Source organism: Lissotriton helveticus, chromosome 6 (assembly GCF_964261635.1).
Source record: "Lissotriton helveticus chromosome 6, aLisHel1.1, whole genome shotgun sequence".
Classification (NCBI taxonomy): Eukaryota; Metazoa; Chordata; class Amphibia; order Caudata; family Salamandridae; genus Lissotriton; species Lissotriton helveticus.
In genome coordinates, this window is record NC_136067.1 from 2,088,057,405 (window position 1) to 2,088,084,828 (window position 27,424).

General features: G+C 50.4%; 1 long non-coding RNA gene across 3 annotated transcripts in view; it reads right to left on the bottom strand.

Annotated features, from left to right (window-relative positions):
* Positions 1-26,241, bottom strand: part of LOC144762055 (uncharacterized) — a 100,753-nt gene extending 74,512 nt beyond the window's left edge. For all 3 annotated transcript variants that reach the window (XR_013596029.1, XR_013596028.1, XR_013596027.1), the window contains exons 1-2: positions 26,162-26,241; positions 7,024-7,173 (exon numbers count right to left, since the gene is read on the bottom strand). This is a non-coding gene — a long non-coding RNA (uncharacterized LOC144762055). The remainder of the gene's footprint in view (positions 1-7,023; positions 7,174-26,161) is intronic.
* Positions 26,242-27,424: the final 1,183 nt, after the last annotated feature.

Genomic DNA, 27,424 nt, shown 5'->3' on the forward strand with positions numbered 1-27,424 from the left:
TGCGTTCCTTCGTATTATACCTTTTACCCTTCATGTAATTGGTCTGCTTTATTTCACTTGCCTTTTAATGATTCTAAAACAGTGACTATTATTACAAACTTTACCAATGTATATACTACTACCATGTTTTCTTTTAAAAACCTTTATTGTGAAAATTTCATTATACAAATACGAGCCTATAACCACGTGGACCGGCCACGGAGCAAACTGTAATCGTATGTGATGAGTAGACATTTACACTGTAGAGGAACGTAACGGGCGGGCCATTAGGTTGCAAGAACTAAGGTGTCTAACAGTTACGGAATCGGTGGACGTACATTTTATAATTAAAATACGACAGGGCCAGTTACAATAAAATTATCTAGATATACATTTGCGGGCAAGTACCATGGGTGACGTTAATTCGAACTTTCAACAGTACAGTAATCAATAACACATCAGAACTTAATATCAATAGGGATGTCGAAATATTCAATCAATTCTCGTCCCCGCCCGCCATGTGCTTCAAAACTGCATACGTATCTCGTGATTTCAAGGTTCTGCAACCAGTACACAACAAGGAGTTACGAGTCCCATTTATTCCGGCGCCATTTTGGGCGAGGACGGGCAGGTCCAGGATATAGTCAAAATGTCTCTACCAACCATCGACTATGATGATGTTCATATGCTGTATTTATTAGAGTAACACTCATCTGTCCACATGAAATTAATTTGCCACAATCTAAACATGTCATTTTAATCTTTCCAAAGTTCTTCTAAATATTTGGGACCGTTTCCCTTGCCTCTGAAGCTCTCAGTGCCACTTCTTTGATGAATGTACTAGCAGGTCAGGGGTTCTCCTCCAAATCTCTCTTTTATGCAGCACTATAATTAATTGGTGCCACCTCTCCATATGACGATGCATGGTATAGTTACCACAACTATATTTTTTTTCGGTTCCTCTGGAGAGTTCATCGTGGCAGATGAAGCGTGTAACGTACCGGGCATTTACCTTTTTTTGCATGTACAGGAAAGGAAAAAAAATCGAGCGTCCGAGTTCTAAGGTGTCCCAGGGCCATTTTAGTGGAGGACATGATACAGCGATAATGCCCTGGATAAGGACACTTCCTTCGGGCACCCCACGCCGTCTTTCGGCGCAGCATTGTAGGATGGCCACACCAGTGCGGCAACTTGCTAGACACCACCTCGGTGCCATCCGGATCTCGGCGCCCCACTGCAGATGAACTGCCTCCACATGGAGAAGCGGGAGAGGCTCGTTTGCGCCGCCTCCCCCCCCACCCTTCGGGCACCCCACGCCGACTTTCGGCGCAGCATTGTAGGATGGCCACACCAGTGCGGCAACTTGCTGGACACCACCTCGGTGCCAACCGAATCTCAGCGCCTTGTGTTGTCTTCCATTCCGAAAATATTGTTGGCAGCATTTTGAAAGGAAAGATAAACAGCCGTTTGTGGCCCTCACTACACCGTTCTCCTAGTGAGTCTCACATTGTTACATTTAGGAAGAATGTTGAAGAGTAGTATGTTGAAAATCTGAAGCCATTGTTATACAAACTCTCAACCAGCCTTGGATGGAAAAATCCTGAAGAATGTACAAACTGAAAACCAGTTTTTGTCTGTATAGCATCAGCAGCAACGCTTGAGTCAGCTTTGTGTGAAGCCGCCATTTTGATTCAATCAATAGCGTCCCCCTGCACACATTCAGGGACCTGGTCGTGTCTTCAGGTCAAACGGATTGTGGGACAAGATGCACAAAGGAAAAGGAAAAAAGTTCCGCCGGACCCCGGGAGGTGGCCGCCTATGTCATGGGCGATCTTAGGCCACACCAGGGCAATAGTGAAGCTGCAGCAGGTGCAAATAAGCTTCAGACAGTGTTACAAGCGCTGCTCAGAACTCTCAACTATGACACCACCTCGGTGCCATCCGGATCTTGGCGCCTTGTGCTGGTTCCGGCCTATTCACACATCGGTCCGCTACTGACGCCACCTCACAGGCCAACGGGGCACCCCACGCCGACTTTCGGCGCAGCATTGTAGGATGGCCACACCAGTGCGGCAAATTGCTGGACACCACCTCGGTGCCATCCAGATCTCGGCGCGTTGTGCTGCCTTCGGCCTATTCGCCACAAGTGCGCACGCAACTCAGCTGCATAGCGAGTGAAACACCAAGGGGCGCCCCACTGCAGCCGAGGAACCTCCATCTTGGGGGCGACGCACAGCATCACATTGCTTTCCAATGCAGTCAGATCCTCAAACAGCCCCCACTGACTGACGCGAACTCACAGGCCAACGGGGCGCCCCACGCCGACTTTCGGCGCAGCATTGTAGGATGGCCACACCAGTGCGGCAACTTGCTGGACACCACCTCGGTGCCATCCGGATCTTGGCGCGTTGTGCTGCCTTTGGCCCCATTCGCACATCAGTCCGCTACTGACGCCATCTCACAGGCTAATGGGGCGCCCCACGCCGACTTTCAGCATTGTAGGATGACCACACCAGTACAGCAACTTGCTAGACATCACCTCGGTTCCATCCGGATCTCGGCGCCCCACTGCAGATGAAGTGCCTCTCAACTATGAAACCACCACTGTGACATCCGGATCTTGGCGCGTTGTGCTGCCTTCGGCCTATTCGCACATCGGTCCGCTACTGACGCCATCTCACAGGCTAATGGGGCGACCCACGCCGAGTTTCAGCATTGTAGGATGACCACACCAGTACAGCAACTTGCTAGACATCACCTCGGTGCCATCCGAATCTTGGCATCTCAACGCCTAGTGGTATCTTCCATACAGAAAATATTGTTACGCTACCTTTGGCCCCATTCGCACATCAGTCCGCAACTTAGACATCACCTCGGTGCCATCCGGATCTTGGCATCTCAGCGCCTTGTGGTGTCAGTCAGAAAATATTGTTGCGCTGCCTTTAGCCCCATTCGCACATCAGTCCGCTACTGACACCATCTCACAGGCCAACAGGGCGCCCCACGCCGACTTTCAGCATTGTAGGATGGCCACACCAGTGCGGCAACTTACTAGACACCACCTCGGTGCCATCCGGATCTTGGCGCGTTGTGCTGCCTTCGGCCTATTCGCACATCGGTCCGCTACTGACGCAAACTCACAGGCCAACGGGGCGCCCCACGCCGACTTTCAACATTGTAGGATGGCCACACCAGTGCTGCAACTTGCTGGACACCACCTCGGTGCCATCCGGATCTTGGCGCGCTGTGTTGCCTTCGGCCTATTCGCACATCGGTCCGCTACTGACGCCGCCTCACGTGCCAACGTATTTTCTCCGCATTTTATACCCTATGCCGCATAACAGGTCATGTGACTTGTTTATAAAACTTTTCATTGGTTCATTTTACTTTTGGTTTCCTAATGATGGAAGGCTTGATCATATGACCTAAAAACAACACTTTTCATTGGATGAAAACTTTTTTTTTTTCCCAAACGATGAAAGCCCCACCTTGTTTCTGGATGTTTCAGACTGAAGCTGGCGTCACCATGAGAGCACCACCATCTCGTAGCTCCGTCGTGGTCATTCCGCGAGCAATCATGGCAGCCGCTCCCCACCAGAAGCCTGCAGGAGTCGGGGCCCCCAAAACTTTTGATGAATTCTCAAGGCGGAGGGGACGCTTTCGAGAATGGGGTCCAAGACCTAGCAGACAAGCGTCCGATTTCCAAGGTGTCCCAGGGCCATTTCAGTGGACCAGGCCCAAAAAGGAAAGAGCCTGCCGCCATTTTGAGAGTCCTGTGACAGCCGCCTATCGCTGCACCGCAAGAGTGGGCGCAACTCAGCTGAATTGCGGCTTTTGACACAGTGGACCAAAAACGGACGGAATGGCAACTGAAACGGTAAAGGGGCGCCCCACTACAACAGATGACACTCCACCTGGAGAGGCCCGTTCACGCCGCCTCCCCCGGGGCGCTCCACGCCGTTATTCGGAGCAGCATTGTAGGATACCAAAACCAGTGCGGCAACTTACTGGACATCACCTTGGTGCCATCGTTCTGCTGCCTTGGAACTATTCGCACAACAGTTTGCTACTGAAGACCCACCCCCCGCGACGCCCCACGCCATTATTTGCTGGGTGGCAACTTACTAGACATCACTTTCGTGTCATCTAGATTTCAGCGCGTTCTGCTGCCTTGGAACTATTCGCACAACAGTTTGCTACTGATGACCCACCCCCCGCAACGCCCCACGCCGGAAATCTGGACGTTGTGCTGCGTTGGGACTATTCGCACAGCCGACCGCTACTTCGTTGTTTTTCCCTAAAAATGTTTATATGTTATTACTATTTTTGTTTTCTTGTATATATTTATAAATTATTAAAGTTTTATAATCTTACTACTTTGTCGGAGTGCTATATATTTTTAATGTGACACATAATTGTAAAAACTTTGATGTACAAAGAGTCATCCCTGGAATCTTCCGCTTCACGCTCGGTCCCCTCCCCAATCACAATACAGGATGGTTTTCAGATAATAGCAACGCTTCTGCTGTGACGGATCTCATCGAGTGTGGGCCTTGATCTACTATAACTCCTTTGAAGAGGGGTGAATCTTTACAGCTGTGGCCATAAACTACATCTGCAGGGATAGCTGATACCCTAGGACCAGCCTGGACAATCGGACACAGAGGAAAAGGAGTGTCAGAGGGTGCAGTAGTGAATAGGGCGAAAGGGAGGTGTCGGGCGGGCACAGGGTGTGATTCTCAGGAAAGAGCAGCGCAGATGGGGGGAGGTTTATTACCCATGCATAAGACAGAGAGCGGGGGTGACCACTGCCTGGGGGAGATGCTTGCGAGGGTGGGGAGCCATGCTAAGGATCGACAGCGTGCACAGAGTGGGTCTGGTCAAGGCATCTAAAATGGCTGCCGTGCACGACAAAAGTGTGGCATTTGAAAAAAGACAAGATGGCGCAGACAATGTTTTTCAACACTTCCTGATTTCCTTCGAATCGAACGTTAACAGACGTTGGGGCATATTACCAAAGTTAAGCGATATTTATCCCTAACGATGCATTGCAAAGATTTTTTTACCGTCAGAAATTATCGCAGATAAACCTTGCTATTATCAAAGTTTATCGCAAATACGATAAAAACCGACCGCAATGCATTAATATCGCTGAAAACTCAGCGATATTCATGCATTACCGAGCTAATCCTCTTAGCCATGTTATCCACCTCCCATAGGATAACATGGCTAAGAACTGCTCAGGGCAGCTGTTACTTTTTGGAGATATTCGCGCTTATCTCGAATATTTCCAAAAGTTGATAATAGGAGATAGCGATGTTAGCGACTGTTTCCAGTCGCTAACATCTTGGCATGCCCACTTTGCATGTCATTAGTGATAAATATCACTCACATGCAAAGTGGGGCCCAAGATGGTCGCTATCTCCTACTAGCCGTCGCTAACTGGTGTTAGCAACAGCTAGGTAATACAGATATAATTTTATCTCCGCGAAGCGGAGCGCTGTTACAGATATATATCTTGTTTTTGAACGTTAATTTCTCAAAATGCACTGAAGCACATATATTGAGACCTAGCAAAGGCACATCGGGCTACCAGTCCCTAATATTTTACCAAGTTTCGTGCAAATCCATTCAGCCGTTCGATTATTATTATTATTTATTTTTTTTGCCCCGCGGGGCCCTTTTAAAACCTCCACATCAAACCTAGGGGATCAGCGAGGATCTACTATGCCCCCTTATGGTCATTTGCCCCTTCGCTTTGGCCTCCTCTTGTCTCTCGATCCTACCGAGAGACAAGATGGCGGCCGCTACGGACTGTTTGGAATGTTTACAGACACCGGAGAGCCAATCAGCTTCGCTTCGCAAAGCTCCGTAACGCGAAAAGTACGCGAAGCGGTGCGCTGTTACAGATATATATCTTTTTTTGAACGTTAATTTCTCAAAATCCACTGAAGCACATATATTGAGACCTAGCAAAGGCACATCGGGCTACCAGTCCCTACAATTTTGCCAAGTTTCGTGCAAATCCATTCAGCCGTAAGATTATTATTATAATTTTTTTTTTTTGCCCCGCGGGGCCCTTTTAAAACCTCCACATCAAACCTAGGGGGTCAGCGAGGATCTACTATTCCCCCTTATGGTCATTTGCCCCTTCGCTTTGGCCTCCTCTTGTCTCTCGATCCTACCGAGAGACAAGATGGCGGCCACTACGGACTGTTTGGAATGTTGACAGACGCCGGAGAACCAATCAGCTTCGCTTCACAAAGCTCCGTTGCGCGAAAAGTACGCGTCCTGGGCCGCTGCCCGGTCCGCTGTTACAGATATATATCTTTTTTTAAACGTTAATTTCTCAAAATCCACTGGAGCACATATATTGAGACCTACAAAAGGCACATCGGGCTACCAGTCCCTACAATTTTGCCAAGTTTTGTGCAAATCCATTCAGCCGTTCGGGCTAAAAGTGAGGCCAACCGCCCTATGGAAATTAACATGGGAAAAACGCGTTTTGGGACCCCCCTTTTTTCTCGGCCCCCCCTTGACGAACCCCCCCCAAATTTTCAAAGGCTGCTCAGAAACAAAATGTGCCATTTTCCTGAAAATTTCAGCCAATTCCGTCCACAAACGGCAAAGTTATTAGACATAGAATTTTCAAAAATCCCATAGAGAAAAAATCCTAACTATATATACCTACTGGCGACCGCCAGTAGGTAATATATATAGATATTTCTCCCGACCCTTAGCATCAGGGATGACGTCTGTCTGTCCGGTGCGCCTGGGCCTGCTCTGGGTCACCTGTGACGTGTGAAGTTGTGATGGGTTTATTCTCAGAGAGGCTCAGGCTGGACTCTGACAATGCCCTGGATGCGCCCTCTGCCCGCAGCCCTACCCGCCTGAATGTAGGTTCAGTTTACACTTATGGTAAAGATCAGGCCCGCCCCCTGCTTCGTGCCAGTTCCGTGGCCCTGCCGGACCCAAAGCAGCCGGAAGTGTGTGAGCCCCCCTCCCCCCAGGCGTTGCCATGGAGACCCCTGCATTGCCCCTTACCTGATGACATGCAACGCAAGACGCAGCCGTCTTTGAGGCAGCATATCCCCTCATCGCACACTTCATTCACGCCGCAGTCATTGCGGATACCACCTAGTTCCTCGCAGATCTGCCGCATATGCTCTGTCGGAGTACAGCCGTCGCCTCCCTCTGTAATAAACAAAATGAAAGAATGGGTGAGTCTGCGGCCTCTTCATTCGCATCCAGCCCCTGAAGAGTTTCCATGATCATTGGAGCCAGCAGGGGCGCAACTAGATCTTAATTTCGGGGGAGGCTAACATGGCAAATGAAGGGGCGTGGCTAATGTTAATTAATGGGCCGGAGCTAAAATGGCAGATAATCAGGATCGATTAATGCTCAGGTCAAGCTGAGAAACAATGTGGTGAATTCTGCATTTGAAACTGGACAACAATTAGAGCACACATTTTTGTTAATTTGATGCATTTATATGATATTGTCTTATGAAAAAGGAACAGAATATACTGAATTAAAAGGCCAATTTAATATATTTTACTACAAAGCACTTTAGGAACACAATATAACCAATTTTCACAATACCATTTCAAGGCGACGACCCTTTTTTGCCAGTTCATTAACAATTGCTTTTATAGGAGGACAATGTGCTCGTAAAATCCATAGACAGGTGTGTGGGAATGCCCTAGCTCCACCCATGGAACGACTTCCCAACGCAAGGTCACTCAAGGCAGCTCAATGCTCTGCCTCTCATTACTCTGGAGTTCCTAATCCACGCAAAATCACACAAAGTGGCGTTTGTGTGGGTTAGGTAAATCCCAATTAAATGGGTAAAATGATGGCAGCGTAAAAGAAAATCAGAATGGATGGATACAAGGGTGAAAGTATAGTAAATGTAAATGCGAGAGGATGGATGCGTTGGTGAAGGGATGGTAGAGAAAATAAATATCTCAGATGATGGCTAAAAGGATGGGTGTAAGGTTGGCAGAGTAAATTGAAATCAGAAAGGATGGATGGTTGGATTGATGGATGAAAGGATAGCAGCTTCAGCATCGCACGCATGTATGACATTACAACACATGCCATCACAACGCATGCCTTTAGAACGCGGTTGTAACAACTCAAGTGCTGTTACAACACGTTACCATTACAATGCAAACTTTTACCATGCAAATGCCTTTACAACAAAGGCATACATGTGGTAAAAGTTTTGTTTTAAAATATAACTATTTTACAGGTAAGTATAAACGCTATATATAATCTGAAATAAGAGCATCTCAATTGGTTTCATGTGGGATACATCACAAATAGTGAAATATTTAAATAAAAAAACCTTAAATAAGAGAACATGAGAAAATGAGAGCTATTTATAGTCAATCAGGACACGCCTCTGGGCGTAAACCAGGCGCTCTATAAATCTCCCTAATAATAATAATAATATATACCTGTAACTGGCTTATTTTTTTTAGTAAAGTGTGTATATATATACATACCCACCCTGAACCTTCAAATTAACCCAAAACCCATACCCACACTGAACCCCAAAATTACTCCAGGCACCCAAAAACCCATTACCAGCCTAAACTCTGAAATTAACCCCTTGGCACCCCAAAACCCATATCCGCCCTGAACTCTAAAATCACCCCTAGCATCCCAAAACCCATGCCCACCCTGAACCCTAAAATTACCCCTGGCACCCCAAAACCCATTTCAAGAAAAAGAGGAGCTTTAGAGGGAAAAGCCAGTCAATAGGTCGCCCTCCACTCAGTATGCAGCAAAAACACAAAGACCTAGACTATAGAAGCACATGTGAAAATTTACCCTTCTTTTTGAAATATTTCGTTCGTTGCTATTCTTTAGCAAACATAACTCCCCTTGTTACATCATTAATTGGGGTAGCCAAAATATCTTGGGTTGGTGCTTAATTCAAAAAATTGCCTGATTCTCATATAACAGTAAAATACAGTTGCGAGACCAATCATACCACACTTAATCTCGTGACAAAAACTAATGTAGTGATAAACCGAAAAAAGTGGGTGAAAGCGAGATGGCACCTCACGGGCGCACCACCAAGCGGGGACCTGACTGGTACTCGTCAGGACTGCCCTGTTGTCATCATCGGTACCATCAAGCTTAGAACAGAAAATAGTGTCCAAATGCACAAAAGATTTGTGCAGGAAAAAGTGCAGTGAACAGAAAACAAAAGGACCAAAATAGTGTCAATCAACACCTTAAAACACTCATAACACAACACAGACACACTACTTTTATTCAATTTCTTGTGTTGTGTATGGAATAATAAAAGAAAACAAGTAGAGATGGTTATCACCTATTCAACCATTCATACTTGTACTTGCCGACATGTTTCATTGCCTAGTGAACTTGTAGGCAATTTCATCAGGGCGTCAAATATATTAAAGCCACTGCAGGTGGACCCACATGTCTTCGCAACTGTAAATACATAAAATCCGCACCATTGTGGTTAACATAAAGCATCTAGTCTGTGTCTTACTCTCACACACAATTGACTCTCTGATAATTACCCTCAACAGGCCATAGGTGCTCCTACCAGCCAGACGGGACGAGGTTGTATTTTTAAAAAAATGATAGAACAAATCGCAACAAGTCGATTGTTCACTTCTCCCTTTGCGAGTGCTATGGAGGTGGGAGAGACAAAACACCATACTTAGTTCGTATTTAAACATATGTATATCATGCAAACCATCATTCACTTATAACTACGTTGTACATAGTGTGTAGATAAAGGCGGAGTGACAATATGCCATGACCTTCTGTATTATCCTCCCCAGTTACCAAGTCTACACCGAGTCACAAGCGATAGGCAAGAAGCAAAACTGTGCATTGCTCAAGTTACCCAAAACGCCCTGCACGTTCCACACATCGCGTTAGATAAAAAACATGTTAGATAAAAACGGATCCCCTCTGATGCCTGCACCAAATTGCAGCGTGCATGGAGATCGGTTTCCAGCGCGGACACTGCGTGTCTCCAGGCCATCGCCTGTACCTTCTAAGCATATGCGCATAACATCGCTTCCTGACACCCTCCGTTTGAGACCCCCAGTTGCCTTACCGAGCAGTGAAGAAGCGGCTGCATCTCAGCCCGTGCCGTGTTTTCCTTTGCATTAGGAAAGTACTTGTAATGCCGCCTGTGATCTCGCGGGGAACCGCGTCGGCCATTTTGGATTGGGCAAGTTCATATTCAACAAAGCGAAAAGTGCTCGTCAAGGCGGAAACTAACGCGAGATTTCGGCGCGTGATCTCGATCTCGCTTTTTACAGCACTTTTAAAACTTTATGCACCTATCTGAAAACAATCACATCTTGTATGTAATTTGCAAATAGCCAGTATGCACATTGCTTAAATATATTTAACTGGGATCCATTACCACTGATTCAATTCAAAGGACCTTATGGACCAGCCACAAATGTTAAAATTGGATGGGAACAATTGCAGTTATTTTATCATCAACCCAATTTTTATTTTTGTGAATCTAATGAACGTGCTTTCATATCTTAGGCAGAATACATATTCAAGACCATAGTAAGAACACATTAAGGGTGCTCCAGTTTGTATGCATAAGTGCGCCCGGGACATGTCTTACAGCAATAAGAGTGTACAAGCAACCTCATACAGATGCCAAAGCGAAACTTAGTGTATCTTATTCCACTCCAATAAATCATTCAACCCCATCTTATCTGATTTCTCCTGGAAAATCCATTTAGCTTCCTTTCTGGCTAACAGACGTTCCACTGTGTATGTGTCCCCTGTCACCTTCTCGAGAACTACCCACTTGAATGTATGTTTATTTGTGTGGCAGTGTTGTACAAGTTTCGTTGTCAGCTTTCCAGATTTTATGGTGCTTAGGTGTTCTTGGATGCGGGTTTTTATTTTCCGTGTCGTAAGGCCTATATATTGAAGGCCGCATTCGCAACTTAGTTTGTACACCACGCATGTGGTATTGCAATTACTAAATTGCCTGAGCTCCCATTCTCTGCCTGACTGTAGGGTGACCTGAGTTGTTTTTTCAGTAAGGTGACATACAGAGCAAGTGCCACAGGGATGATGTCCCGTAAGATGTATTTTGCTATTCGCTTTTGTTGTTTGTACACGAGTGTGGACCAATTTGTCTTTTAGGTTGCTGGTACGTTTAAAAGCAAAAGTGGGTTGAGGCATTTTGAAGTCTTTATTAGAGAGGATCGCCCAATGTTTTCGTATTGACTGCCGGATTTTGGAGGCTAGAGGGTTAAAAGTCATAACTACCGGTAAGCAGTCCTTTTTCTCTTTTTTATTTACTTCTAACAAAGCACTGCGTGGTGTATTAAGGGCTCTTTTCTTCGCAGTTTTAATAGTTCTTGCAGGGTATTCTCTTTGTAAAAGTTTCTCCCCCAACACCTGTGATTGTTCCACAAAAGTCTCGGTGCTAGAGCAATTCCTCCTATACCGGAGGAACTGGCCTACCGGCAGATTGTCCCTGAGCGCCCGCGGGTGGTAAGATTGATAAGATAATAATGAATTCTTATCTGTGGGTTTCTGGTGCACGCTCGTGGTCAGGGTTTTATCTTTGACAGTAATGTCCAGATCTAGATACACAGCGGAATCCCTGCTGTAAGACCAGGTGAATCTCAGGCTTTGATCTTGACAATTGAGCCAATTAAGAAACTCCAACAGGGTAGTCTCATCTCCAGTCCAGATGCAGAGCACATCATCTATATATCTCCTCCAGAGACGCACATGGTCTCTGAAGGGATTGCTGGTAGGATAGATGATGTGCTCTTCGAATTGGCCTACATATATACATGCCAGGCTCGGTGCCATTGTGGCCCCCATCGAGGTGCCCGTGGTTTGCAGATACATCTTGTCCTTATAGCAAAAGAAATTGCGAGTGAGTGCTATTTCGATGCATTGGAGCACAAATGTCTGCGGGGCATCATAAAACCACTCCTGGTCCCTCAGGGCCCTTGCTGCTGCCACCAGCGTGGCGTCCTGAGGGATACAAGAGTAGAGAGATTCGATATCGATGGTAACCAATATCTCACACGTGGGGTCAAAGGAAATTTCCCCGATCACATTCAGGATATCCATAGTATCTTTTACAAAAGATTTTTGTGTAATTACAGATTCCCGTAAAAAATAGTCGGCAAACTGAGACAAAGGCTCAAGGATCGACTGGATTCCGGATACAATCGGCCTGCCAGGCGGTGGCCGGGCAGGCTTATGTATTTTCGGTAGAATATAGAATGCAGGCATCCTGGGATTCATATTCACCAGGAATTCTGCTTCCCTGCTCGTAATCCATTTTTTCTCTTTAGCATCTGCCACCAGTTTCTTGATCTGTTTCTGTAAGTCTTGCGTGGGGTCACGTATTAGCGGTTGGTAATTGGCCCTGACATTTAATAGTCGTAAGACTTCTGCCTCATAGTCTTGGGTATTAAGAATCACCACCGCTCCCCCCTTGTCCGCACTCTTGATAGTGATATTAGTGTTGTTTTGCAGGGACTTAATTGCTTCCCAATCAGATCTGGACATGTTCTTGTAACCTGTATTCTGATTAAGGGATTCCAATTTTTCAATGTCCTCTAGGACTTTTGCTTCAAACACAGCAATTTCTGGTCCCACTACTGCACTCGAGGGAGTAAATCCAGATGGTCTTTTAAGATCAGTATTATAGCCCCCTTGTTTTTCTTGGGGGTGAGTGGCAAAAAACTTTTTGAGTTTAATTTTTCGGATCGTCTCAAAAAACTCTACCCTGCACTGAAAGGGATCATGAGTGGGGGTCGGAACAAAACCCAGCCCTTTATTAAGGACACGTTCTTCACTTTCTGTAAGCTGGTAGTCTGAGAGATTGACCACAATATTGTTTATTGGGGTTGTCTGCCTCTGCTGCGAGTTAGTCTTGGGGAGTATGTCTGCCATTGGGGTGGTCGATTGCCTCGTCCTCTTCCCCTTCCTGGTTGACCTGTTCCCTTGTTGGTCCCCTGGCCTTGCTCTAAAAAAGATCGCAGTAGGACCCCCAAATCGGCGTTGTTTTGTGGTTGTTCGTTAAACCTTACTCGGTTCCCCTGGGGTCTATCTTGCTCGTCCTCGCTCGACGTATTATCAAAAGACCAGTTGGCCGGAGTCCGTTTATGTTGTTGAGGACGGGGTTGTTGCTGGCCTGCCCCACCGCCACCTCTACGTGGTCCTGTTTGATGGATTTGTTCAGAGTCAGACTGGTAATAAGTATCGGTTACGTAAGGAAAAGCCCACTCGTGCGTATATCTCTGTAGATTTCTTTGTAAACCCTTGATTTTCTGGTTTATCATATACGTTTTGTATTCTGAGATATCGTCTTGCATTTTGCTCAGATGGTCTTTGGCATTCGTAAGAGTGTCGTCTCGTTTAATGCTCTCTTCGAGATCTAAGATCTCTTTCAGCAAATCCTCACTTAGTCTTTGGGCTGTACTGATTATAAGGATCAACCAGTCCCTGGTGCACTTATTAGCGATGTAACTCCAGTCGAGTCTGAACTTTTTGTCATCAAGGAATATCCTTGGTTCTATTCTAACCAAAAGGCTTGCAGGGGATGCTCCAGACGTGTAATATTCTGACATCAACGCCCCATGTAGAGCTATTCGAACCTGTTTTTTCTTTAAATTACTTAGTTTCTCCCACTCTTCTCTCACAGATGATTTCCCAAGTAATGGTGTGTCTGACAGAAGTGAAGGGGCTGCTAGAATTGCGGCAATCTGATCCTCAGAAAAGGCCAAACAGTTTTTATCCATAGTCTAGTCAATCAGAAGAGTCAAGGTGTACAAAGCAATTCCTGAGGCTCACGACTCACAGGAAAGGAGCTAGACGGCACAAGGGTGCGGATTAAATATTTCTTAAAAACAAGAGAATCATAAGGCTAGATAGCTCTCACGGCTGAGCCGCCGTTCAATGCAGTTCAAGAAAAAGAGGAGCTTTAGAGGGAAAAGCCAGTCAATAGGTCGCCCTCCACTCAGTATGCAGCAAAAACACAAAGACCTAGACTATAGAAGCACATGTGAAAATTTACCCTTCTTTTTGAAATATTTCGTTCCTGCACAAATCTTTTGTGCATTTGGACACTATTTTCTGTTCTAAGCTTGATGGTACCGATGATGACAACAGGGCAGTCCTGACGAGTACCAGTCAGGTCCCCGCTTGGTGGTGCGCCCGTGAGGTGCCATCTCGCTTTCACCCACTTTTTTCGGTTTATCACTACATTAGTTTTTGTCACGAGATTAAGTGTGGTATGATTGGTCTCGCAACTGTATTTTACTGTTATATGAGAATCAGGCAATTTTTTGAATTAAGCACCAACCCAAGATATTTTGGCTACCCCAATTAATGATGTAACAAGGGGAGTTATGTTTGCTAAAGAATAGCAACGAACGAAATATTTCAAAAAGAAGGGTACATTTTCACATGTGCTTCTATAGTCTACCCCAAAACCCATACCTGCACTGATCCCTAAAATTACACCCTTGCCCCCCAAAACCGACTCCCACCCTGAATTTTAAAATGACCCCTGGCACCCCAAAATCTATACCCATGCTGAACCATAAATTCCTCTAGGCATCCCATAACCCATACCCAATCGGAACCATAAATTCCCCCCTGGCACCCCATAACCCATAGCCACCCTGAACATAAATTCCCCCCTGGCACCCCATAACCCACACCTGCCCTGAACCCTAAAATTACCCCTGGCTCACCAAAACACATACCCACATTGAACCTTAAAATTAACCCCCTCACACCCTAAAACCCATACCCGCCCTGAACCCTAAAATTAACCCCATGGCACCCCGAAACCCATTATTTCCCTGAACCCTAAAGTTACCCCCTGGCACCCCAAATCCCAAACCCACCCTGAACCCTAAAATTACCCCTGGAACCCCAAAATCCATGCCCTCCTTGAACCCTAAAATTACAACTGGCACCCAAAAATCCATACCCATCCTGATCCCTAAAATTATCCCCCCCTGGCATCCCAAAACTCATACCCACCCCAAACCCTAAAATTACCCCCTGGCATCCCAAAACTCATTACCACCCTGAACCCTAAATTCACCCCCCTGGAGCCCCAAAACCCATACCCGGGCTGATCCCTAAAATTACACCCTTGCCCCCCAAAACCCGTACCCACCCTGAACCTTAAAATTACCCTTGGCACCCCAAAACCCATAACCATGCTGAACCATAAATTCCCCCCTGGCACCCCATAACCCATACCCACCCTGAACCCTAAAATAGCCCCCTGACACTCCAAAACCCACACCTGCCCTGAACCCTAAAATTCCCCCTGGCACACCAAACACATACCCACGCTGAACACTAAAATTAACCCTGTGGCACCCCAAAACCCATACCCATGCTGAACCATAATTTCCCCTCTGGCACCCCATAACCCATACCCACCCTGAACCATAAATTCCCCCTGGCATCCCATAACCCATACCCACCCTGACCCATAAATTCCCCCTGGCATCCCATAACCCATACCCACCATGAACCCTAAAATTGCCCCCTGACATCCCAAAACCCACACCTGCCCTGAACCCTAAAATTACCCCTGGCACACCAAAACCCATACCCACCCAGAACCCTAAAATTGCCCCCCTGACACCCCAAAACCCACACCCACTCTGAACCCTTAAATGCATTAAAGTTACTGGAACTTACATAAAAAAAACTGCTGCCTGCTCTTCTGATGCTATACTGTGGAGTCTGGCTGATCAGCAGCACTGCGTCCTGGCATCCAGCCCCTCCCGAAGGTCTCACAGAGTAGATAGGTGTGGGTCTAAAGTTTCCTGGTTTCTCCTTGCCTGGGCCTCCTCTGTTTCTTTGTGGGGGCCCTTGGATGCAAAAATAGAAAGATCCATGGCCCTGTTCACCATTCATCTCGTGAGCAGTGCAGCGGATGTGAATTCCATCCAAGTGCACAGACAGCAGGGGCAAAGGGATGGCAGTGTAGGTGACGCTTTTCCATTGTAAATTAATTTCTGCTGGTGTCATAGCCCAGGGTTTGCTGTCTGTGCACTTGTATGGAATACACATCTATACAAGTGCACAGACAGCACACCCTGGGCTATGACGCCAGCAGAAATTCCTTTACAAAGGAAAAGTGTCACCTGCACTGGCCAGCCCTTTCCCCCTGCTGTGCACTTCACACCCCATGCTCACAATACATCAAGTGCTTAGGTGCAATCCCTGCCTTCAGGCAAGGATTTCACCTCAGTGCCACTCTAAAGGAAAACAAGGGGTTTCACTCGTTGAAACTGTTCAGAGGCTGGCTGTCTGGCTCGGGCTGCTGGGCCTCTCAGAAAGCATAAAAAAAATCACAATCTCGGATCGGATGCGCAGCGTTAGTGCATCATTTCAGTGCGTGTCCTCTTAGCCCGGGCAGAGGAGGCGACGGGGGGGGAGCTGAAGCACGGTGAGTACAGTGCAGACGATGGCTGAGCACAGAGACGGGCTCTACAGAGCAGGCCCGGGTCTAGCGGTTGGGCGGGTGGGCCAGGCCCACCCAAACAGGAGCCTTGGGCCTCGCAGTGAGGGCTCGAAGGCAGCTGCGCACCGCACAGGTCGTGTGTGTCAGCCCGGGCCAAGATAGCTACCCGGGCGCGCGCGCGCGCGCGCGCACACACACGCACGCACGCACGCACACATACACACACACAGACAGTTTTAGAAATGATCGCAGCCGCACCGAGTACTTCACAGGTCTTTAAATGTTAACGAGACTTTGTTTATTTTTTCACCCCTTCATCTCTGCATGGTGAAAGGTGACACATCCTTTCTTTGACCTTGGTAACCTTTGTTAACCTTTGCCTACTGTCCTGCTGCTTATTTCTTTTTCTATGCAGCCCAGGAGAAAATAAGTTTGTTTCTTCCTAGTCACCTTTCCTGACCCCTGCAGGCTCATCGGGTTGTGACACAAAGTTTGACTAATTTATTAGGTAAGAGAATGTGTTATTTTCTTTTTAAAATCTGCACAGGCCCAGCAGGACACATACTTCGTATGTGCTTCATGTAAACAGTTTTTATCATTATCATGCAGGACAGCAATAAGACGATACAAAATGCCCAGATAACGCTGGTCATTAATGATCCTTCTGGAGAGCAATCATTTGTCTGTTAATAGTTTTTAAATTCAGATGAACTGTATTTTATGTGGAAGCTCAGTGGGTTACTGCCTTTGTCACAGAGATTATTGTGTTACTTGCAGTTCAGAAGTTACAATCCTAACATAGGACAGTGACCTATGAACTGTCACCAAAGAGCTGCATACAAACATGAATGGTATACTTAGAACTTCGCTTTTTTTGTTTTGTGATATAGTTAGAACTTCCCCAGTCTTTTATTATTCTAATGTTGCTAAAATGAGTGTGTTTGGGCAGATATACATTTTTATCAGTAAAGCTGACCCCCATGGAATACTCTTTGAATTCTAATGTTGTGTTTCCCCAGACCAAACCCTCTTAAAATATACTGCCCACCAGTATGGATGACATGGGATTCCTACACCTTGTAATCCTCATTGGCTTATGTGACATTCCCTGTAGAGTGATTTACACACTTGTATGATTCATTGTCTCTGTATAATATGTGCTTGGTGTAAAGTACTGACACACACTACACTGATATGAGTAGTGCTATACAACAAATGAAATGCATATGAGAGAGGGGCTACGTAAAGATGAGGGGCACCGTTGGAGGGTGGCAGTGAGGGAGCCAGATGACGAGTTCAATAGGGGGGGCTACGGAGAGATGAGGGGCATTGTTGGAGGGTGGTAGTGAGGGAGTCTGAGGAGGAGGTCATGAGGGGGAGGGGCTACAGAGAGATGAGGGGCACTGGTGGATGGTGGTAGTGAGGGAGTCTGAGGAGGAGGTCATGGGGGGGAGGGGCTATGAGGAGATGAGGGGCACTGGTGGAGGGTGGTAGTGAGGGAATCTGAGGAGGAGGTCATGAGGGGGAGGGGCTCCAGAGAGATGAGGGGCACTGGTGGAGAGTGGTAGTGAGGGAGTCTGAGGAGGAGGTCATGAGTAGGAGGGGTTACAGAGAGATGAGGGACACTGGTGGAGGGTGGCAGTGAGGGAGCCAGATGACGAGTTCAATAGGGGGGGATACGGAGAGATGAGGGGCCCTGTTGGAGGGTGGTAGTGAAGGAGCCAGATGACGAGTTCAATAGGGGGGGCTATGGAGAGATGGGTGGCCCTGTTGGAGGGTGGTAGTGAGGGAGTCTGAGGAGGAGGTCATGAGGGGGAGGGGCTACAGAGAGATGAGGTGCACTGGTGGAGGGTGGCAGTGAGGGAGCCAGATGACAAGTTCAATAGGGGGGGCTACGGAGAGATGGGGGGCCCTGTTGGAGGGTGGTAGTGAGGGAGTCTGAGGAGGAGGTCATGAGGGGGAGGGGCTACAGAGAGATGAGGGGCACTGTTGGAGGGTGGCAGTGAGGGAGCCAGATGACAAGTTCAATAGGGGGGGCTACGGAGAGATGGGTGGCCCTGTTGGAGGGTGGTAGTGAGGAAGTCTGAGGAGGAGGTCATGAGGGGGAGGGGCTACGGAGAGATGAGGGGCACTGGTGGAGGGTGGCAGTGAGGGAGCCAGATGACAAGTTCAATAGGGGGGGCTACGGAGAGATGGGGGGCCCTGTTGGAGGGTGGTAGTGAGGGAGTCTGAGGAGGAGGTCATGAGGGGGAGGGGCTATGGAGAGATGAGGGGCACTGGTGGAGGGTGGTAGTGGGGGAGTCTGAGGAGGAGGTCTTGAGGGGGAGGGGCTACAGAGAGATGAGGTGCACTGGTGGAGGGTGGCAGTGAGGGAGCCAGATGACAAGTTCAATAGGGGGGGCTACGGAGAGATGGGGGGCCCTGTTGGAGGGTGGTAGTGAGGGAGTCTGAGGAGGAGGTCATGAGGGGGAGGGGCTATGGAGAGATGAGGGGCACTGGTGGAGGGTGGTAGTGGGGGAGTCTGAGAAGGAGGTCTTGAGGGGGAGGGGCTACAGAGAGATGAGGGGCACTGGTGGATGGTGGTAGTGAGGGAGTCTGAGGAGGAGGTCATGAGGGGGAGGGGCTACAGAGAGATGAGGGGCACTGGTGGAGGGTGGTAGTGGGGGAGTCTGAGGAGGAGGTCATGAGGGGGAGGGGCTACAGAGAGATGAGGGGCACTGGTGGAGGGTGGTAGTGAGGGAGCCATATGACGAGTTCAATGGGGGGGCTACAGAGAGATGAGGGACACTGTTGGAGGGTGGTAGTGAGGGAATCTGAGGAGAAGGTCATGAGGGGGAGGGGCTCCAGAGAGATGATGGGCACTGGTGGAGGGTGGTAGTGAGGGAGCCAGATGACGAGTTCAGTAGGGGGGGCTACGGAGAGATGAGGGGCACTGTTGGAGGGTGGTAGTGGGGGAGTCTGAGGAGGAGGTCTTGAGGGGGCGGGGCTACAGAGAGATGAGGGGCACTGGCGGAGGGTGGTAGTTAGGGAGTCTGAGGAGGAGGTCATGAGGGGGAGGGGCTACGGAGAGATGAGGGGCACTGGTGGAGGGTGGTAGTGGGGGAGTCTGAGGAGGAGGTCTTGAGGGGGAGGGGCTACAGAGAGATGAGGGGCACTGGTGGATGGTGGTAGTGAGGGAGCCTGAGGAGGAGGTCATGAGGGGGAGGGGCTACAGAGAGATGAGGGGCACTGGTGGAGGGTGGTAGTGGGGGAGCCATATGACGAGTTCAATGGGGGGGCTACAGAGAGATGAGGGACACTGTTGGAGGGTGGTAGTGAGGGAATCTGAGGAGAAGGTCATGAGGGGGAGGGGCTCCAGAGAGATGAGGGGCACTGGGGGAGGGTGGTAGTGAGGGAGCCAGATGACGAGTTCAGTAGGGGGGGCTACGGAGAGATGAGGGGCCCTGTTGGAGGGTGGTAGTGAGGGAGTCTGTAGTCCCTCCCCCTCATGAACTCCTCCTCAGAGAGATGAGGGGCACTGGTGGAGGGTGGTAGTGAGGGAGCCAGATGACGAGTTCAATAGGGGGGGCTACGGAGAGATGAGGGGCCCTGTTGGAGGGTGGTAGTGAGGGAGTCTGAGGAGGAGGTCATGAGGGGGAGGGGCTCCAGAGAGATGAGGGGCACTGGTGGAGGGTGGTAGTGAGGGAGTCTGAGAAGGAGGTCATGGGGGGCTATGAGGAGATGAGGGGCACTTGTGGTGTGTGGCAGTGAGGGAATCCGAGGAAGAGGTCAATAGGGGGGTCATGGAGGGATGAGGGGCACTGGGGGAGGGTGGTAGTGAGGGAGTCTGAGGAGGAGGCCATGAGGGGGAGGGGCTATGAGGAGATGAGGGGCACTTGTGGTGTGTGGCAGTGAGGGAATCCGAGGAAGAGGTCAATAGGGGGGTCATGGAGGGATGAGGAGCACTGGGGGAGGGTGGTAGTGGGGGAGTCTGAGGAGGAGGTCATGAGGGGGAGGGGCTACAGAGAGATGAGGGGCACTGTTGGAGGGTGGCAGCGAGGGAGCCAGATGACGAGTTCAATAGGGGGGGCTACAGAGAGATGAGGGACACTGGTGGAGGGTGGCAGTGAGGGAGCCAGATGACGAGTTCAATAGGGGGGGCTACAGAGAGATGAGGGACACTGGTGGAGGGTGGTAGTTAGGGAGTCTGAGGAGGAGGTCATGATGGGGAGGGGCTACGGAGAGATGAGGGGCACTGGTGGAGGGTGGTAGTGGGGGAGTCTGAGGAGGAGGTCTTGATGGGGAGGGGCTACAGAGAGATGAGGGGCACGGGTGGATGGTGGTAGTGAGGGAGTCTGAGGAGGAGGTCATGAGGGGGAGGGGCTACAGAGAGATGAGGGGCACTGGTGGAGGGTGGTAGTGGGGGAGTCTGAGGAGGAGGTCATGAGGGGGAGGGGCTACAGAGAGATGAGGGGCACTGGTGGAGGGTGGTAGTGAGGGAGCCATATGACGAGTTCAATAGGGGGGGCTACAGAGAGATGAGGGACACTGTTGGAGGGTGGTAGTGAGGGAATCTGAGGAGAAGGTCATGAGGGGGAGGGGCTCCAGAGAGATGAGGGGCACTGGTGGAGGGTGGTAGTGAGGGAGCCAGATGACGAGTTCAATTGGGGGGGCTACGGAGAGATGAGGGGCCCTGTTGGAGGGTGGTAGTGGGGGAGTCTGAGGAGGAGGTCTTGAGGGGGCGGGGCTACAGAGAGATGAGGGGCACTGGTGGAGGGTGGTAGTTAGGGAGTCTGAGGAGGAGGTCATGATGGGGAGGGGCTACGGAGAGATGAGGGGCACTGGTGGAGGGTGGTAGTGGGGGAGTCTGAGGAGGAGGTCTTGATGGGGAGGGGCTACAGAGAGATGAGGGGCACGGGTGGATGGTGGTAGTGAGGGAGTCTGAGGAGGAGGTCATGAGGGGGAGGGGCTACAGAGAGATGAGGGGCACTGGTGGAGGGTGGTAGTGGGGGAGTCTGAGGAGGAGGTCTTGAGGGGGAGGGGCTACAGAGAGATGAGGGGCACTGGTGGAGGGTGGTAGTTAGGGAGTCTGAGGAGGAGGTCATGATGGGGAGGGGCTACGGAGAGATGAGGGGCACTGGTGGAGGGTGGTAGTGGGGGAGTCTGAGGAGGAGGTCTTGATGGGGAGGGGCTACAGAGAGATGAGGGGCACGGGTGGATGGTGGTAGTGAGGGAGTCTGAGGAGGAGGTCATGAGGGGGAGGGGCTACAGAGAGATGAGGGGCACTGGTGGAGGGTGGTAGTGGGGGAGTCTGAGGAGGAGGTCATGAGGGGGAGGGGCTACAGAGAGATGAGGGGCACTGGTGGAGGGTGGTAGTGAGGGAGCCATATGACGAGTTCAATAGGGGGGGCTACAGAGAGATGAGGGACACTGTTGGAGGGTGGTAGTGAGGGAATCTGAGGAGAAGGTCATGAGGGGGAGGGGCTCCAGAGAGATGAGGGGCACTGGTGGAGGGTGGTAGTGAGGGAGCCAGATGACGAGTTCAATTGGGGGGGCTACGGAGAGATGAGGGGCCCTGTTGGAGGGTGGTAGTGAGGGAGTCTGAGGAGGAGGTCATGAAGGGGAGGGGCTACGGAGAGATGAGGGGCACTGTTGGAGGGTGGTAGTGGGGGAGTCTGAGGAGGAGGTCTTGAGGGGGCGGGGCTACAGAGAGATGAGGTGCACTGGTGGAGGGTGGTAGTTAGGGAGTCTGAGGAGGAGGTCATGAGGGGGAGGGTCTACGGAGAGATGAGGGGCACTGGTGGAGGGTGGTAGTGGGGGAGTCTGAGGAGGAGTTCTTGAGGGGGAGGGGCTACAGAGAGATGAGGGGCACTGGTGGATGGTGGTAGTGAGGGAGTCTGAGGAGGAGGTCATGAGGGGGAGGGGCTACAGAGAGATGAGGGGTACTGGTGGAGGGTGGTAGTGAGGGAGCCATATGACGAGTTCAATAGGGGGGGCTACAGAGAGATGAGGGACACTGGTGGAGGGTGGTAGTGAGGGAATCTGAGGAGAAGGTCATGAGGGGGAGGGGCTCCAGAGAGATGAGGGGCACTGGTGGAGGGTGGTAGTGAGGGAGCCAGATGACGAGTTCAGTAGGGGGGGCTACGGAGAGATGAGGGGCCCTGTTGGAGGGTGGTAGTGAGGGAGTCTGAGGAGGAGGTCATGAGGGGGAGGGGCTACGGAGAGATGAGGGGCACTGTTGGAGGGTGGTAGTGGGGAGTCTGAGGAGGAGGTCTTGAGGGGGCGGGGCTACAGAGAGATGAGGGGCACTGGCGGAGGGTGGTAGTTAGGGAGTCTGAGGAGGAGGTCATGAGGGGGAGGGGCTACGGAGAGATGAGGGGCACTGGTGGAGGGTGGTAGTGGGGGAGTCTGAGGAGGAGGTCTTGAGGGGGAGGGGCTACAGAGAGATGAGGGGCACTGGTGGATGGTGGTAGTGAGGGAGTCTGAGGAGGAGATCATGAGGGGGAGGGGCTACAGAGAGATGAGGGGCACTGGTGGAGGGTGGTAGTGGGGGAGTCTGAGGAGGAGGTCATGAGGGGGAGGGGCTACAGAGAGATGAGGGGCACTGGTGGAGGGTGGTAGTGAGGGAGCCAGATGACGAGTTCAATAGGGGGGGCTACAGAGAGATGATGGACACTGTTGGAGGGTGGTAGTGAGGGAATCTGAGGAGAAGGTCATGAGGGGGAGGGGCTCCAGAGAGATGAGGGGCACTGGTGGAGGGTGGTAGTGAGGGAGTCTGAGAAGGAGGTCATGGGGGGCTATGAGGAGATATGGGGCACTTGTGGTGTGTGGCAGTGAGGGAATCCGAGGAAGAGGTCAATAGGGGGGTCATGGAGGGATGAGGAGCACTGGGGGAGGGTGGTAGTGGGGGAGTCTGAGGAGGAGGTCTTGAGGGGGAGGGGCTACAGAGAGATGAGGGACACTGGTGGAGGGTGGTAGTGAGGGAATCCAAGGAAGAGGTCAATAGGGGGGGCCATGGAGGGATGAGGGGCACTGGGGGAGGGTGGTAGTAAAGGTATTTGCTGAGAAAGCGGTCATTGGTGGGGCACCAAAAATTACTTTCGCATCAGTGCTAAAGCCGGCCCTGTCATGCCCTTCTGTTTTTGATTATTTAATTAGCAGTCGGGCCATAAGGGCTACTGTGCAACATACTTTAAAGTGCCTGCTAATTACGATATATTTACTGCTATATTCAATGTTTTAAGTATGAAGGTGATTTTACTAATGTTTTTACTGGGAAAAATTAAAGTGGAGCCCGGTGCTGCCTGATGTGGGGCTGGGGCCCAAGGTCATCTGTGAGGTAAGGTGCACTGGAGAGGAGTAGTGGATAATCAAGCCTGTAAGGGAGTGTGTTGCAGAGCCCGTGGTTAGGTGGAGGTAGTAATGAAGAGGGATTCTCCCTGAAGGTTCGCACAGAGGGAGCCCGAGGAGTGTCACTTGCCTGATACTCCCACCTCAGAAACCTCCTCTTCCCATCAAAGGAACATTACATGGAAAATAACACTTTTTGAGAGTGATAACATTAAAAAGAGATTTGCAAAAGAGTGAGTTTTACTGGGCCTTGTAAGACTTAAAAGAGATAAAGGAGGGCCCTGAAGCAGGCCTGCCTAGACATAAATGCAACAAATCAAGTCCGCAGTGGCCCACCCAAATGCACCCTTGGCCCCCCAAATAAAAATTCCTGGAGCCGGGCCTGCTACAGAGTCCAGCCTTACACAGTGCACCAAAAGCATTAGTGTGCAGACACACCTATCCGTGAGCATGCGTCAGTTTGCAAGACAACCCTGAGGAAGCGTCAACGTGCACACAGCTCCCTCACAAGACAGCTCGCACCCTCTCCCTCATGTTATGTTATGTTATGTTAATAACATTTCTATAGCGCACAGATGCCCCAGCCAAGGGGCGTCCCGGCGCTTCTGGTAAGATACTCAAACACAACACAACAGAACAATGGAGGAGGCACCTAAGAGGGATGAGGGAACAAATGCGTTTTGATGGCTTTCCTGAATTTCAGCAGCTCATCAATTTCTCGAATGTGGGAAGATAGAGAATTCCACAGCTTAGCAGCCAAGACTCGAAAGGAACGTCCTCCCGCTCTACTCAGTCTAAATCGTGGGACCACAGCCAAGTTTTGGCCCAGGGATCTCAAAGGGCGCGAAGGAACATAAAGCTTCAGAAGATTGTCAAGAATCGGAGGGGAGGCCATCCTGAGGATCTTGAATGCCAGACAGAGGGTCTTAAAATATATCCTCTGTGTAACCGGTAGCCAGTGTAGCGAGAGGATGGTACTCTCAGCAGAACAGAACCTCGGGAGCCCCACGAGGGCTCTGGCTGCTGCATTCTGGATACGTTGCATCCGCGCAATTTCAGCCTGGTTGGCCCCCAAGAGTAATGAGCTGGCATAATTAAGCCGTGATAATATAGATGCTTGAATAACCAGCTGCCTGGTTTAGGAATCAAAGAACCTTAAAATGGCCACAAAAGCTGAGGGCAGGGTCAAGCCAAACCCCCAGGTTCTTCACCTCTGTCACTGGAATAGGGGTTACACCCAGCTCAGGGGGCTGCCACTTATCACCCCAAAGATCCGCTCGCTTACCCACTATCATGACCTCCGTTTTTTTGGCATTGAGCTGGAGACAGTTGGTATTCATCCAGCTGGCCACTGCCAGGAGTCCTTCCCGAAATCATGTGCTGAAGCTGCACACAGCTCCCTCCCAAGGAAGCTCGCACCCTCTCCCTCATCTGCTGCGGCTGCACACAGCTCCCTGCCACTGAAGCTCGCACCTTCTCCCTCATGTGCTGCGGCTGCACACAGCTCCCTCCCAAGGAAGCTCGCACCCTCTCCCTCATATGCTGCGGCTGCACACAGCTCCCTTCCAAGGAAGCTCACACCCTCTCCCTCATGTGCTGGAGCTGCACACAGCTCCCTTCCAAGGAAGCTCGCACCCTCTCCCTCATGTGCTGCAGCTGCACACAGCTCCCTGCCACTGATGCGTGCACCCTCTCCCTCATGTGCTGCAGCTGCACACAGTTCCCTGCCACTAAAGCTCGCACCCCCTCCCTCATGTGCTGAAGCTGCACACAGCTCCCTCCCAAGGGAGCTCGCACCCTCTCCCTCATGTGCTGAAGCTGCACACAGCTCCCTGCCACTGAAGCTCGCACCCTCTCCCTCATCTGCTGCGGCTGCACACAGCTCCCTGCCACTGAAGCTCGCACCTTCTCCCTCATTTGCTGCGGCTGCACACAGCTCCCTCCCAAGGAAGCTCGCACCCTCTCCCTCATATGCTGCGGCTGCACACAGCTCCCTTCCAAGGAAGCTCACACCCTCTCCCTCATGTGCTGGAGCTGCACACAGCTCCCTTCCAAGGAAGCTCGCACCCTCTCCCTCATGTGCTGCAGCTGCACACAGCTCCCTGCCACTGATGCGTGCACCCTCTCCCTCATGTGCTGCAGCTGCACACAGTTCCCTGCCACTAAAGCTCGCACCCCCTCCCTCATGTGCTGAAGCTGCACACAGCTCCCTCCCAAGGGAGCTCGCACCCTCTCCCTCATGTGCTGAAGCTGCACACAGTTCCCTCCCAAGGGAGCTCGCACCCTCTCCCTCCTCAGCAGTGGGGACCCTCCGCCCCTGGGCAGTGTGTAGAGAAGCCACACAGAGTCTGTACTCACGAGCTGCGCACATCTGGAGCACGGGGCCCAGCACAAGGGCCAGGGCGAGCAGGTAACAGCCAGCGTTCTTCATCTTGATATCCGAGGGACGCTCTGAACTCCAAGTGGTGGAGCCACCATATTTATAGGCCTCTGCCTGTGTGTTTCGCAAGGCTGGCCAATGGGGGACGGGGATGGACCTGTTTCTTCCTCTGACTCCGCCTCCCATTAAGAGTCGCCGCCCCCTGTCCTCGCCTGTCCCGGTGTTTGACGTCCTGGAGCCGGTGCCAGCATTTCCAGCGCACAGCAGAGCGCAGCAGGATGTGTCCACGCGGGTACAGTTCCATTGTAAGACACACACCTCACAGCAAGAGCAAAGCTTGAGAGTCAGGGCTGGTTACACTCCTGCTGGCAGAGACCTTTGGCATGGGTAAAGCTCGAGAGTCAGGGCTGGTAACACTCCTGCTGGCAGAGACCTTTGACATGGGCAAAGCTCGAGAGTCAGGGCTGGTAACACTCCTGCTGGCAGAGACCTTTGACATGGGCAAAGCTTGAGAGTCAGGGCTGGTTACACTCCTGCTGGCAGAGACCTTTGGCATGGGTAAAGCTTGAGAGTCAGGGCTGGTAACACTCCTGCTGTCAGAGACCTTTGACATGGGCAACGAGGGCCCTGGCCCGGGGCCCCAGCCTTCCAGGCGCCCCTGACAGAGCCAGCTCTGTTCTACAGTCTTGCCCTGATAAGCTTGTTTTAAGTACCATGTTCCTTTCCTTTATCTTTATTTTGGCCGTTGTGTGAGTGTTTATTACAGACATTTTTCAGAGAAATGTGTGTTTATAATTCATGCAACATCCATAAAAAAGTTTCTTTCAGGTCAAAACAGGACCTGACATCAGAGAATAGGAGAGTGTCACAGAGATTATTGTCAGAAGTATTACTAAGGGACGCTATAATAAATATTGAAAACACACGTCACAATTTCTGAATATCAGATGTATTTAGATTTAGAATTTGGACAGTGCACTGTCAGTGACCTGGCCAAAGAGGGCACGAAAGAGCTGAACTGGATCATAAGCTCAAAGCTGTACAAACAGGGCCCCCCTAAATCTTTAAGATGCCACTGCCTGCTGGGAGAACCCCTATGGATGGGTTCATGCCAGTTTAGGAAAGTGTATGATACCAAATCAAGGCCTGGAGGTTCTCACACTGATGGAGTAGCCAGGACAATAAAATACTCGCCACTTTGTATGACACTAATTTACAGAACAAAGTGAGCGACCCTGGCC